Here is a 15,657-nt window from a genome sequence, read left to right on the forward strand (position 1 = left end):
ACGGCTCACCCCCGCTGATATAGACGACGTGCGGGTTCACCTGCAAAAGCTCCTTGCTGCTGGAATGATCAAGGAGTCCCGCAGCCCATATGCATCGCCAATCGTCGTGGCTCGAAAAAAGAATGGCTCGATCCGGATGTGTATAGATTACCGCACTCTCAATGCCCATACCATCCCTGACCAATACACGGTCCCCAGAATCGACGAAGCCTTAGACAGTATGACCGGCAGCCGCTGGTTCTCTTTGTTGGATTTAAGGAATGGCTACTACCAACTCGCCATGGCCAAAGAAGACAGAGAAAAAACAGCCTTCATCTGCCCGCTGGGGTTCTACGAGTTCGAGCGCATGCCGCAGGGCATCACCGGAGCCCCAGCCACATTTCAGCGGCTTATGGAGAAGGCTGTGGGAGACCTGAATCTGCTCCAGTGTCTGGTGTACTTAGACGATCTGATTGTGTTTGGCAGCACACTGGAGGAACACGAAAAACGCCTCCTAAACGTGCTCGACCGGCTGCAGGAATATGGCCTGAAGTTGTCTCTCGACAAATGCCAATTTTGCCAGCCTGAGGTCAAGTATGTCGGCCACATCGTGTCCGCCTCTGGTGTAGCCACCGACCCAGAGAAGATCAGAGCAGTCACCCACTGGAAGCAGCCGACTGATCTCGCCACCCTGCAATCATTCCTAGGGTTCTGTGGGTACTATAGGCGGTTCATCGCTAACTACTCCGCTATAGTGAGACCCCTAACAGATCTGACCAAAGGCTACCCCCCAGCCCAAAAAGAACAGAACAAAAAAACAAAGAAAGAAGGCACACTGAAAGTCCCGTACTTCAAAAAATCGGAGCCCTTTGGAGAACGGTGGACTCCAGCCTGTACGGATGCTTTTAAGCAAATAATCCACTCTCTCACACATGCTCCAGTCCTGGCTTTTGCCGACCCCACAAAGCCATATATACAGGAGCATCCTGAGGGGCTACGCCCTGTAGCTTTTGAAAGCCGGAAGTTGAGGAACTCTGAGAAGAACTATCCAGTCCATCAACTCGAGTTCCTGGCGTTAAAATGGAGTGTAGTCGACAAATTCCATGACTACCTCTATGGGGCAAAGTTCACCGTGAGAACCGACAACAACCCTCTGACCTATGTTCTAAAGACTGCCAAGCTCAGTGCACATGGTCATAGATGGTTGTCAGACCTGTCCACGTATGATTTTGGAATCCAGTACCGGCCTGGCAGAGAAAATGTTGACGCAGATCTGCTCTCCAGAAAGACAAGCACAGAAGAGGAGGGTTGGATACCGCCATCAGGAGTAAAAGCTCTCTGTAACAGAGTGATGGTCACTGACACCCCAGGACCACCCAGCCGGTGTGTGGATCAGCTCGGCGTTTCCCCCTCTGCCATACCCGACCTGTAGGTGTACCCTGTGCGACTAAGTGACAGTCCTGTTGAACAGCTGAACAACTCAGAGCTACAACAAGACCAAGACTTAGATGAAGCCATTGGAAGGGCCAAGCAGGAAATGAGAGCAGGAAAATGGCCTTGCGCTATTCAGAACACCCAACCAGAGACCCCTCTTCTACAGCGAGAAGGCGACAAGCTGCAACTGAGAAACGGACTTCTGTACCGGACAATACTATATATATATATATATATATATATATATATATATATATATATATATATATATATATATATATATATATATAGTAATCAACTTCTCGAAGATATGCGAAGGCCAAGCAAGAGGAGAGGAGGAACACCCAGACAGACGCACAGACAGACACGGCGATCTCCTGGCGGAGATGATAATAATAAGTGTCAAACTAAATGAATGTCTGCAATCAGCATTACTTTTTGGTGGAGAATCCCTATAAAAGTGCAATCTGCATTCACCTTCCGTTTATGGCGGAATTTACTTTCATCAATGACCACGTAGGCTCCTCCTCTTCCGATGCGCATGGCACGCTTTCTCTCCAATCTCTTCACAGTTTTCCCGCAGATTTTTTGAAGTGCAGTGGTCACTTTGGTGAGCGAGGTACTGCTCCCACATACACCATCTTCGACCATGTCCACATGGCTCCGTCTCATACCCTGGCATAGACTACGGGACACAACAAGTTAAGTAGTTATGGAGCAATCTGGGAACCCAGAGTTGATCAGTCTGACCACTAATAAGACTCTCCGACAGACAGCCGATATTTCCGCTGTAGAGCGGACATCCCACCCCTTCCATCATTGTTTACCGTCTGACGCATAGGCAGCAGCTATTTATTATTACTAGGAGAGCGCTGGATTCCTAGGGTGGAGACTCTGGAGATGATGCACCACTTGTCCTCTTCTCCCTACTTCTATATGTTGCATTACCGCCTCCTTTTCGATTTATCCATCCACCGTTTCCCTACAATATGTCCCGATATCCTCCTCTTCTCCCTACTTATACTCACTTATAAAGTCTCAGCCAAGAGGGATTATGAGCTCATCTGTGGACGGTACGGACGCTATAGGGAAACAGTGCCAATACCATAAAACCCCACACAAGAAGGATTTATTTTTACGCCAAAGCCACACTGATCCGATAGTTTCAGCTTTTGTTCTATTTTACAAGCGTGTTGCGTGCTGATCCCGAGCTGATCCCGAGCAATTCAGCCTGTCACTGCACTGAAAAGAGTAACTGTCTAACGGCCGGGACACACATCTTGCGTCTGCTGTGCGTCTGCGTGGCGTTACCTGTTGATTTTCATTTCGGCGCCCATGTTAACAGGTTACAGCAGCCACACCACCGGCATGAGACGCGCATCTCAGGCGCGTATTTTGCGAGGCGTGAGACGTGCGTCATCTAGAGAATAGAAGCGACGCCTATTTTTCTCTACACAAATAGACATTAAAATTATATTTTACAGGGGCAGCCACAGCCAATCAAGGCTTGTTTTGATTTGAGACGGATGAGCTCACAGCTGCAGTTCTCCTGCCCTCTGAAAACCACATACAGTACATAGGCTACAACGTGGCTTCGTTCCTCCCCTCCCCACACACACACACACACACACACACACAAATCAATACTGCCTCGATTATGAAGTGAGCCCAAGCGATCTTCATTTAAAATTATCATTGTATTGTTTATAGCAAATTTAATAAAAGGTAAACTCTATAGGAAGAGAGTTGGCAGACAGACAGCAGAGCAGCAGCTGCAACGCAGCAGCCACGCTGCCTGTGTGGATTCCGCGGGCGTGCCAGCCGCAGCCATCACGCCACGTACAAGCACTAGGTAGGTACATGCAAGATGTGTGTCCCGGCCGTAAATCAGCCTCTCAGTGGACTGAAACTACAGGAAAAGCCTTTTCAGGCCGTTTAGAGCAAAAGTAATGTGTTTGCCTTCATTGTAGTGTAACTCCCTTATTCTGCCTCTCGCTGTACTGAAACTACAGGAACAGGCTTTTTAGACCATTAAGTCATTTGGACCAATAATAATGTGTTTGCCTTCATTGTACAGTAACTGCCTAATTCTGGCTCCCAGCTGCTTAATTCAGCCTCCTGCCAAACCCCCCACCCCCTCATGACCATGATGGCATGGTCTGAGTGTCCCAAAATAAAAGCCCATAGACCTTAAAAATAAAAGCCCAAAACACACACAACAACGGACACACCTGTGTTGGTGTGTTGTACCAAGGCCCACATTCATGTAAAAATTCATGAACAAGTTCAGCACACAAGCTGCTCTTTCTACTTCTGCATATTTACATACTTTAGCACTTTATATTGTATTGCATTTGTGGCATTGTTTTCTTATTGTGCCTTGTTGCTGCAAAATGATGACAAGAGATCAAAAGAATGTATACAGAGACAATGTGCTCCGTTTCAAATGGTGCTTTTATTGCAATGTGTTGCATTCTCACATTCATAGATGTTATAGATTTGTTAGTCAAAGCATCATTTCTTCAAGGCTGGCATCCTCACCTTGGAAAGTAAAAGCAGAGGGACCAAATGCACGAGGTGTGTGTGTGTGTGTTTGAGTGTAGTAGTTGTTGACTACAGAGAGAGAGAGAGAGAGAGAGAGAGAGAGAGAGAGTGTGTGTGTGTGTGTATGTGTGTGTAAACTTGAGCAGCCACCAACATATGAATGAACAAACCTCCAAAAATATGGACAAATTAGACTTTCAGTAGAAACAGACAAGAGTTTTGTTTGAATCATCAAACTCAGCTCTCACTCCCTGCAGGGACTGGACCCGGCCTGACATTGATTGTCTATGACATTCCAAAGAAAAGGTAGATCTCTTTAATTCACATCACACACCTGAACAGGGGGTGGGGGTGTTAAAAGAGAGCGAGAGACAGAGAGGGAGAGAGAATATAACATGCATAAAATTCTCCCAGATGAACATCATCATCACTCATATTGTCCCATAACAGCTGCTCCGATGCCTCATTAAAAACAAACTTTACACAAGTGTAATATACAAAACTGGACAGAAAATGAGTAAAATGTATAATATATATATTTATTTATATTAATTTGTACAGGGGAGAAAGTGGAACCTTGGTCTTCTCAAATTCTCCAGAGAAAGCATCACTGCCCGCCCCACAAACGACATCAACAAAGTGGTGAGATAAGCCTTTCTTAACATCTCTGAACCACAGCCATCCTCAGTCCCAATAAGGCAGCACTTACAATACTTGACAAATATGCTACCAACTGTTGCTCTGCTAACTTTCACACACACACACAAAGCTGATTAGAGATTTCAAATAACTGCATTAGGAATGACTACTGAAGAGTAACTCAAGACCAAGACCAAATCTGTGCTGAAGGCTGACACAATTGTGAGATGTGCGCTACTGCTATTGGCTGATCTTTGGTGACAGGTGATGTCACCTCTATACAACAGGTGGCACCAAAGATCAGCCAATAGCAGATGACCAATGTAGTAGACTGCTTTTCCCCATGCCATGTCAGGCTTTACCACAGATTTGGGTGGGTTTAGCTGCTCTTTAAACTTCTATGGATACTCTTAGAGGTGCACCAATACCATTTCTGACCAACTACAAGTGAGAATACCAATCCTAGTACTGCATATGAGTACTGTTATTGGCATTGGCAACTTTTGACTCGTAAATGATGACAAAAACAGTCTATATCCAAACAGTGATCGGATGGCATCATCCCTTCCGTTTTTACAGTGGATTCAACAAATAATAATTTCAGCATCAAATTGCTTTGCTTTGACAGCACTTAGTTCTTGGTTTCTTCTATTATAAACACATGCCTGGCATCAGCCAAATACTAGTATCAGTGCACCATGAATTATTCTACATTATGCAGTACATATTTATGACAAGACAATGCGAGAAGACAGGCGACACAGTAGGTGTGCCATCACTGATGTCAGTGCACAACTGTTGCTAGATAGAAGAAGTTAAATGTGCCACACAGCCAGACAGACTTGGTTTGTACTGATGAAAGTGAGCGTCAACCTTGGTTTAAGGAAAAACTCGTTCCAAGCTATGGAAACGCGCGTCACCAAGCAGAAATGGAGGTTAAACGAAGTGAGAGCGCCATGGTTGTTGAAACTTGAGTTGAGCAGGAATGTTTCAGAGAGTTCAAGCTGCAGGATGATTAACTAGCAATAGCGAGGCGGTGGGGTCACCTGAAGAAGATCGGCATAGTATTGATACTGAGGATCGATTAGGGTAAAGACAGAGAGAGAGTTACATTACAAAGAAGGTGGTATCAGAAGAAGATAAGAAGATGGGTATCCATTACAACCAAGTTCTTTACAAAGAACGACAGTAGTAACTTAATAGTAGCTAACTTTCTCTGTACATTCGGGGGATATATATATATATATATATATATATATATATATATATATATACAGTATATATATATATACGGTATATATATATATTTAATTCTATCTCCAATTAGTGATTTGATTGAACAGTAGGTTTCTGATGGCCTCTTTACTCCAAGTAAATCCGATATTTAAAGTGCAACACTAGATTGTATTTGCAAATTCCTGGAATAATTGGATTCTAAATGTGTAAAAAAGTCATGTAAAACACAGTAAACTTGCTTTTTTCTATAAAGGTGAAGATAAAAAAAACCCTGGTTAACAAGGTCGTTATCTTTAAACAGCAAAGGAGAGATCTTCGCTGTGGAAAATATATACAGGAGGCACCTCAAATTTGGTATAAAGTATTCAGCGAATGTCAGAGGGGGGAAACTTAATGTATTTTCCAAGATTAGCTTTATCTGTGAGAGTAACAGCAAAGAGAAGTCATCAGATATCTAGCTAGTCTAAATTCACTGACAGGGACACTGAAGGCGGGATTTGTTTCGATTTGATTTTGCGTAAAATAACAAATAATTACAAATACTTTGCTGATGAAATCACCGATGCAGATCCTAGGGTTGCTCCAGTGTCCATTTTCAGTTCAGCCAAGTCAATGTGAGCAAATGTTTGTTTCAGTAAGGTGCATAGCTAACTGTTGCAATGTTTCTGTCTTCCCATAAGTGGTAGCACTTCAGGCTCAAAAGACCTCATTGGCAACGGAGACACCCCCCCCCCCCGCGGAATTGACCAAAGCACATCAAACGTAATATTGTGCTCATAGGCCACTTTTAAGGACAAACTCCTTGAAAATAAATGAGCAAGGAAGGACAAACATGCAAGTGAGAGTAACAAGCTACATCTGCAGAATTTAACTACGGGGATTACGATTGGCTCTGCCGGGTCCAAATTTACAATGGGCTAACGGGGCTAACGCTACATGATGTCTTGTCCAGTGATGAGGTTTGCATACATCAACATCTTGAAGCTTTGGTCACTTACTATTGACAAATGCAAAAAGGCTACATCAGTCAGACTGTGAAAATAAGTGGGGGGGAGGGGGAGGTCACTCACATATACAACATCCAGGCGATGCTTCTCCATAAAACCAAGGCTCCACTCTCCCAGATCTGCTTAAACTTTTTGACAACAGAGAAAATTAAATAATATGGCCTTTTCTCTCTCTCTCTTTTTTTTTTTTTTTTTTAATTAACCCGTACAAAAAAAAGCCAGTCCACACTGCTTCTCTCTCAGTAAAATCACATTCAGCAGTCGCTAAACCATTCTCTGGCATAGTTCATCTGAACAGCCACAGGTACTGTGTGCAGGGTCGGAAAAAAAGAGTAAAAGAAAAAAAGTCTTCCATCTTAGAGAACAGCAGATATACAGTATTAATCACTTAGAGACATACATACACACTCGCTGATAGTCATATACACACATACGTCATCAGAAAAATAAAAAAGTAGAAAATCAAAAACATGAAATAAAAACATGATGGAGGCGAGTAGTTATTTACCACAAACTCGGAGCACGACTTTTTCGCGTTGATTCTGAACAAATACATATTCACATTTGTCTCTTATATACATTATGTTAACATCTTGAACCAATGTTAGAAAACACTTAACCTTGTACCTGTTAATTGTAGTGAGGAGGGACTCTCTTTTCCAATGAATGGCTCTTGCATAAAAACAAAAAAAGGTTAAATGTGCATTGTTTGTATTTGGCATGTATTGGTCACACGATGAATTGACGGTTGCTGTTGAGTTTCTGCATTGAGCAGGACTCCGCCGAATAGGCATTCCTATACAAATGGTATATCGTAATATACCATTTGTATAGGAATGCCTATTTGGCAGAGAGGAGGGGAGGGTGAGGATGAGAGGGGGGTACAAAATCTTTCAAAAAGAACGCTTGAGTGAGGCGGAATCATCGGTTAACACACGGAGGTCCACACTGACACAAGCCTTCCAAGTGACCAAAGAGCCAAAGTCAGGCCCACTAACGGGTTAAGCATACGAACCAAGGGATTTTATCCGCCTTCTTTTTTCCATAGACATTTCGTAAAATGCTTATAAAAATAGTTTTACTTGGTCAAACCAAGCGAGTCAGCTATATTTAGAATCAAATCAGGAGAGATCATATAACATTTCACTCTGACCAAAAAAAGAAACAACAAAATGATAAAAAAAAGAAGTTTAATCCACTTTGCTTTTCTTGGTCCGAGTAAAATGTTCTATTGGTGGGGCAGCATAGCTAACCTATCATTCAGTTTGTGATAAAAGATATAGACAGATATAGCTTAATATATGTAGAAGAAATCTGGATATTGGGACATTGCAGATTGGCATTCTGATGACCATTTTCCAAAATGGCCACCAGCCGTTACTGGCATACATGTAGAACACTTTGGTCGCCCCCAAGATGCTGTTTCCATGTTTTCAACACCACATTATTGGGGTGCTTGTATATTATTATTATTATATTATTACAAGTTAAAGTGAAAAATGTGTTTTATTAAAAAAGAAAGGCAATAATAAATGAAAGAAAAAACAAAATTGTGAGATGTTATAGTGATAACTGGAATAAACAGTATATTGGGGCGGCATAGCTCAACATATAACAATTGTTCACTTTTTTATAAAAGCACAACATTTGGCAGATGTGTTGATAGATATATTTGGAAGAAAACTGGATATTGGGCTGTCACATCCTAGTGCCCATACCAGCCATTTCTCAAAATGGCTACCAGCAGTTGGTCAAACGTTCCTCTCACAATGATTAGACCCACATGCAATAACGACATGAGCATTGTAACTCTAGTTCTATGATCACAAGCCCCTTGACATGTGCTCATGCTCAAAGGGCGGAGCCAGTTAACTCCAACCATGTCACGACACCGGCACAAACAACAATGCTGTGTCACGCCTGCATTGACTACATAGTGCTAGCCAGGACAGGAACCGCCCACCCCCCTGTCCCATACCGAGGGGACGAGAGCCCAATGTTATCCCCACCCTGCCTCAAGACAAGGGGCTCCAATGCCAGCCAACCCGGGGGCCAGTCTCTTATTGAGCTGCAGCACGAGAGACTCAGAACTGACGGTCAATTCCACATAGCTCTTGTGAACAATAGATGGATAGAGCGCCCCCAGGACGCTGCCACAAAGGCGCATCCCCTCGGCAACCACCAGCACTGAGCACTGGACTGGAGAAAGACCCATATCTAACTGAAAACTGATGAATAGGGCAGAGCATCACCCAGAACGGATAACAGGTCAATTCCTCACAGATCTCGTGCACCAGTATTGAGCACAGACCCAGACACATCCAACAGGTAAACCCTGATGAATGGACAGGACTTTGTCCACCTCTGCCCTCCTGAAGCAGACCCAAATCTGGTGGCCCACATCAGGATTAAGTCTCCATCCGTCTGGCAGGGGCCCGCCTGTGGACATGATGTTCTCCAGGCTCAAAAGGAGACCCATATTCCCTGGAGGCACAGGGGTTCGAGCGGCATGTCCACACACTTGGAGAAGGTGTGAGGGGGGGCAGGTTGTAGCCAACGGTAGTACATTGTTCCTATCCCTCTAATAGGCCTATACACACAATATAATGAAATGGAATTGTGAGTATTAAAAAAATATATACTTATCAACAATAATCAATCCCTGAACGTCTCTAAAACCAAGGAGGTCATTATGGATTACACGAAGGTGAGGGAGACTCGCCCCCCAGTCACCATCAATGGCACAGTGGTGGAAAGGTAGCCTGGGTAAACCCAGCCTCCACGTGACCTCAATGAGTACATGGCTATGCCTGTAGCGTAAGTTTCTTCTGTAATCAGTCACCAAAGAAACTTACGCTACAGGCATAGCCTGTGATGTCACGTTGAAGGCTGGGTTTACCCATGCTAGTGGAAAGGGTGGACAACATCATACACCAGGACCTGACATTGGCCAGCCACACCACCACTGTTGTCAAAAAGGCCCAACCACGACTGCACGGACTCGTGACGACTAAAGAAATGCGGCCTGAGGCCCCAAATCCTCAGAGACTTCGGCAGAGGCACCATTGAGAGCCTTCTGATGGTCTGTTTTATTACCTGGTACGGGAACTGTACCATCATGGCCTGCAAGGCGCTGAGAAGGGTGAGGCACGCGGCCCAGCACATGACAGGATGTGAGCTGCCGAAACTGCAGGACCTGTACACTCAGCGGTACCTCAGGAAGTAGCGGATGAGCATCAAGGACTCGACCCACACGCATAACAGCCTGTTCTCCCTGCTATCCTCAGGGAGGATACAGGACCCCCAAAACACGCACCAACCAACTGAGGAATAGTTTATTTCCTCAGGCCCTAAGACTCAAGAAAATCACACACACAATAAATCTATGGTATTTCCATTTGCACATTGCTGCTGCACAACTTGTCATGACTCCACCTTCCACTGACAAGTGGTACTATTTTTATTATTTATTCTATTTTATTGCTATTCTATAGATGTTTGCCTTATTTACATACATAAGTATTACTGTTGTGACAATATCTTTAATCTATTTGGTTTTCAGGGTTACTAGGATCTAGATTGTCCGTTATTGCATATGGGTCCAATGGGATAAGAAAGTTTGACCAAACACTGGTGGCCATTTTGAAAAATGTATGCCACAGCAAATTAGTGATGTCCCAATATCCCGTTTTCTTCCCATTATATCTATCAACACATCTGCAAAAGTTGGTTTATCACAAAATGAACGATTGTGAAATGTTGAGCTATGCCGGCCCTCGGATTTTTTTAAATTTGCGGTTCATATGCCTAATCCAGAAGTGAGCGTGACTTTGCCTCTCTATTCTTCCCACTTTTGTGTTGCTTGTGTCTTGTTGAGATGTGTATTGAGTATTTACACAGACCAAACAGTGGCACAGGACTGTCTGACTCTCCACCGCCTGTTCACACTGCAAGCAGCACAATCCACAAGCATCTCTACTAGGGCTGCACAATTAACCAACAATTAATTGGGATCAAGATGTTGGCATCCCGCAATCACGAAAAACAAGAAAATGGAAAATGAAGATAAAACATGCCGCATTCCATTGAGAAATGTTGCTCTCATGTTGTCTTGTGTTGTAAATCCAGCGCACCCCTTTCCCTCACAGTGGTGCGCCCCGCCCCTCCTCCAAAGCCCAGACACGCTGTGGTGCGTGTAGTTTCAGCTCCAGTCCAGAACAGAGAGCTGGCATGTTTTTTGTTTTTTCATTTATTTTTAAACCTTCCTTGGTAGAAGGTGACAGGTCAAATAACTCCAGTCTTACTTTTTTTAAGTTCAATAAATGCATGATGTTCCCAAAGTCAAAGAGTAATCGTGTTAAATAAGCGTGATCTCAATATTGATCAAAATAATCATGATGATCATTTTGACCATAATTGTGCAAGCCCTAGTCTCTACCCATGTGACTTTGTGTTGTGATTTGAAGCTCTGCCTGGCGAGTGCAAAGCGGATGACAAGTGGATTCCAGTCATCGTCAAAAGCCATGCTCGGCTGCATCCCTGCTTCCTGTTTGTTATCTACCTAATAAGCCATGTCAATTCAAAACCAAAGCAGCTAAATGTACATGATTTGCCCATTCAAAATGCAGCTGCAGATCACTCTGTGGATGCGATCGGAGCCTCTAGCCCTGCCCACAGAATCTGCAGAATAGAGCGAACCGCTCGCAGTGTGAGAACGCAGTCAGCCTTTCAACTACAAAAGGAAACATTAAGAATATCAGAAAGAATTCTTCAATTCTATCTGGTACAAGAGTAGTGAGGTAATAAAAAAGGTGCTCCAAAAATCTATTGGTTATATATCAACATGCCGTTCTAATCATAAATATATACACAGGGAAATATAAAAATAAAATGCAACAGCGATACAAACACTTGAATGATCTTGAAAGTCAGTTCGGCAATTATTGATTAATCATTTGCAATTGATCTGCTTGAGTTCTAAGGAGGCTAGGCAGGTGGAATGTTGACCTTTGTTGACCTTACTGTCCTGGATTTGGATAAAGTTGCACTCTTTGTGAAATATCTTGTGAAAACAGTACACAGGTGAAGCCCTATTCGCACGGACATGCTAGTACAGAACGTCTTACTGTATATTGATCCCACTAATCACAGGAGCAAGATATGTAGAAGAAAAATAAATTGCGCTATTGCGGCGGGGGTATGGCTGAAATGACCTAGATCTAAATTTGTACGGGGTTAGATTTAACAGGGGATCTTTCTCGTGTGCTTGGTTTTTCTTGACTTTAACAATGACATACAGTACATGGCAGGTTTGCACAGGATTCAAATAATCTAGGATCTCAGTATCTATACTATAATTCCAGCAGTGTCCGTGTGTCTGTCAGGCAAGTGTCTGCATGTCTGTGCATGTGTCTGTGTGTCAGTATATCTTTAGTATATCTGATGTCATCGGGGATGTGATCCTTCCTGGGTGAGGCTATTATAAGTTCTGTCAGTATCTTTAGTATATCTGATGTCACCAGTGATGATGTCACCAGTGATGTTGTCATCAGTGATGATGTCATCAGGGATGATGCCATCACTGAATTCGCCAGTGTCTATATTATAATTCCAGGAGTGTCTGTTGTCAGTATGTCTGGCAAGTGTCTGTGTGTCAGTATATCTTTAGTATTATCTGATGATGCCATCAGTGATGTCATCCTTCCTAGGTGAGGCTATTATAAGTTCTGTGATGATGTCATCAGTCAGTGATGACATCACCAGTGATCTTGTCATCAGTGATGTGATCATGCCTGATGAGATCAGTGACATCATCCTTCCTCGGTGAGGCTATTATGAGTTCTGTGATGTCATCAGGGATGACGTCATCAGTCAGTGATGATGTCATCAGGAATGGCGTCATCAGTGATGTTGTCATCAGGGGTAATGTCATCACTGAATTCGCCAGTGTGGTCTCTGTTCTCTGTCTGTTCTCAGGAAATCTCATCAGTGATGTCACTAAAGGACTCAATGATGATGTCATCAGTGATGGCATTGGTGAGTGTATATATGTATGCATGTGTGCGCACAATTGCCCAACTTTGCTTCATGGCATCACTCACTGATGAAATCACAATCATTGTGCGCAGACATACATACAGACAATGATTTAAATCACAAAGTGATGTGACTAAAGCACTTCATTGTGACATCATCAGTGATGGCAAGGGGGAGGGGAACGGGTACTGGTCCAATCGGGGGTGGGGGTAAAGAGTGGTAGAGCATGATGTATGAATGGGGGGAAGGGGAATGGGTAGATGTACCCATTGGTGAGGCTATGGGTTCTGTAATGATGTCATCGGGGATGTCATCAGTCTAAGGCTATAAGGCTATTATAGCCCCACGGGTAATTGCACTAGTTTATCACTAATGATTGTAGAGAGCTGCAAACCCGAGGGGGCCCGAATGGGCTTGACCAATAAGGACCGGGTTCGGGCCTTTTTTTATGCATAGATGGGGTTTGGGCCGGGCTCTCTTCAATAATAAAAGACAAATAAAGTATTTCCCGCTTAATTTTACACAGCAAACAGCAGACCACGACAGTATATGGTTTTATTTGGAAAAATTTGGACTGGAAGTCTAAATGATTAATAACTCATGTATCTTATAAAGCGCTTTTCAATGACCCAAAGATGCTGACAATATGAGGCGACATAAAACAAATGAGGAACGAAAGAGAAAGCAGCGACAGGGGCCAGATACAGTACATAGGAGGGGGAGAGGGGCCGGGCAGACAAAAGGGGAGAGGAGAGAGGGAGAAGGGAGGGGCGGTAGATGTGGTTATGCACAGGGGAGGTTGTATGCCTGGTTGAACAGGTAGGTTTTTAGGCGGGATTTGAAAATGAGTCAGGGTGAGTCAACAGGCTGGGGGAGAGAGTGATTCCCCAGTCGTCAGAGCGCTGTCTGTCAAAAATAAACAAAGCTAAGCTACATGCGTGAGGTAAAAGCTAGCAAATGGAGAGCATTTGAAAGTGCAGTGAAAGCTGCAAAAGACACAATCATTTTCCTGCACAGAGCCTGCAAATGGAAAGTTAAAGTCGAAATAGTTTTGCCTGATTGTGGATTTAGCCGGTTGGTGAAGATTTGTGAGATGTGAGGAATGACACTAACATTCAATGCAGCTTAGTCTCTCCCCAGACTCAAATATTATGTTGAATTTCTGCGCTCTGCATACTACATAAATTAGGCTGTGCCACGTCACAGCCCTCACTGCTGTTTTGAGGGGGGAACAATTGAATGACGTAGCACCAATGAGACGGTTCATTTTCAAAAGTCAGGAGTCAGGTTGGGTGGGCGCTCCTGATCGCTAAAGTCATTACTGATTGGTGGGCTCAGGATTCCGAACCCACCAATCACTGCCCAAGATTCCGACAGCAGTTTGAGGCTAGAAATGTCCCAGACCCAGAGAGAGATCTGCAGCATGCAGTTCTTACGTGTATCAACGTAAGAACTCTCATGGGTCTGGTGTTGAGACTAAATGCAGCTAAACGGTGAGTCTGCCGTTTTAATTTCGATATGCTTGAGTGACATGTTTCAGTTTATGGACATTGTTGCTGTGGGCAATTAAACGAGAGACACAACATCTCTTATTATTGTGGCTAGTTGGATTTTGATAGTCAAGTGATTGCAGCGCATAGTTCATAGTTGTAGTGTGTGTATAAGAGGGGGCGAGGGACAGAGAGAGAGCAGCGACTTTAATCAGAGCCTTGACGAGTCTGAGAGAGAGGGAGAAAGAGAACCATCAGTCCCATCACCATATGATGTTTGTTTGTGATGACACGATATTGACTAGGGGCCTGTGGCCAGGCTGGGGCTAAAGTAATAGAGGGGCAAAGTGACCGCCTACTTCCTGCTTCAGCACTGTACCAGAGATTTTCATCTGCCATTTATTTTCCTATAGACATTTCATAAAATGCTTTTAAAAATAGTTGTACTTGTTCAAACCAAACGGTATATTTAGAAACAGAAGAGACCACATAACATTTCACTCGGACCAAAAAGTTTGAAAAAATGCGGATTTAAATCAAATATTTTTTCGATGTAGTTTTTTAAGTTTTGGTCCGAGTGAAATGTTCTATGGTCTCTCCCAATTCTAAATATAGCTGAACTGTTTGGTTTGATGAAGTAAAACTATTTTTATACGCATTTTACGAAATGTCTATGGGAAATTAAATGGTGGATAAAAATCTCTGGTACAGTGCTGAAGCAGGAAGTAGGCGGTCACTTTGCCTCTCTATTGCTTAACCCATCTGGCTGGGTTGGGCCGGGCCAGAAGGCCATGGGCCTGGGCTCTCTAAATGATAACGTCCCCAGGTAGCATTAGTCCCATGTGGATAGTGCTTAAGAGAGCCTACAGACCAGGGGCTGTATCCACAAACATCCTGGGTCCTCTCAGAGAGCGCTTATGGTAGCCTAAAATCCCTTCATCAAGATGCCTCTTTTTGTGAATGATCAGAGTCACACAAGATAAAACACAATTGACTGATATTAACATGTATAAGAAAATAATTAGAGCTCATTGGACAAAATCTTTGAAAACCATACTCACAGGTATTGATGCATTATGCCTTTATTTGGGCGAATGCAGTAATGTTATTATACTTTACTAATTTGATGTTAAGATTTGGTGAAAATGGCACAAGCCTCAGTAGTATTAGTATAATTTATAGACTATATGAACATCACACTATGAGTCTGTGAATGAGCTGTGATTGTTTGTGTCGTTATTCTAATATGTGGTTGCATAAACCTAAATGATCACTACTCAGCACTTTTTGCC

The sequence above is a fragment of the Poromitra crassiceps genome (assembly GCF_964638095.1).
Source record: "Poromitra crassiceps genome assembly, chromosome: 9".
Classification (NCBI taxonomy): Eukaryota; Metazoa; Chordata; class Actinopteri; order Beryciformes; family Melamphaidae; genus Poromitra; species Poromitra crassiceps.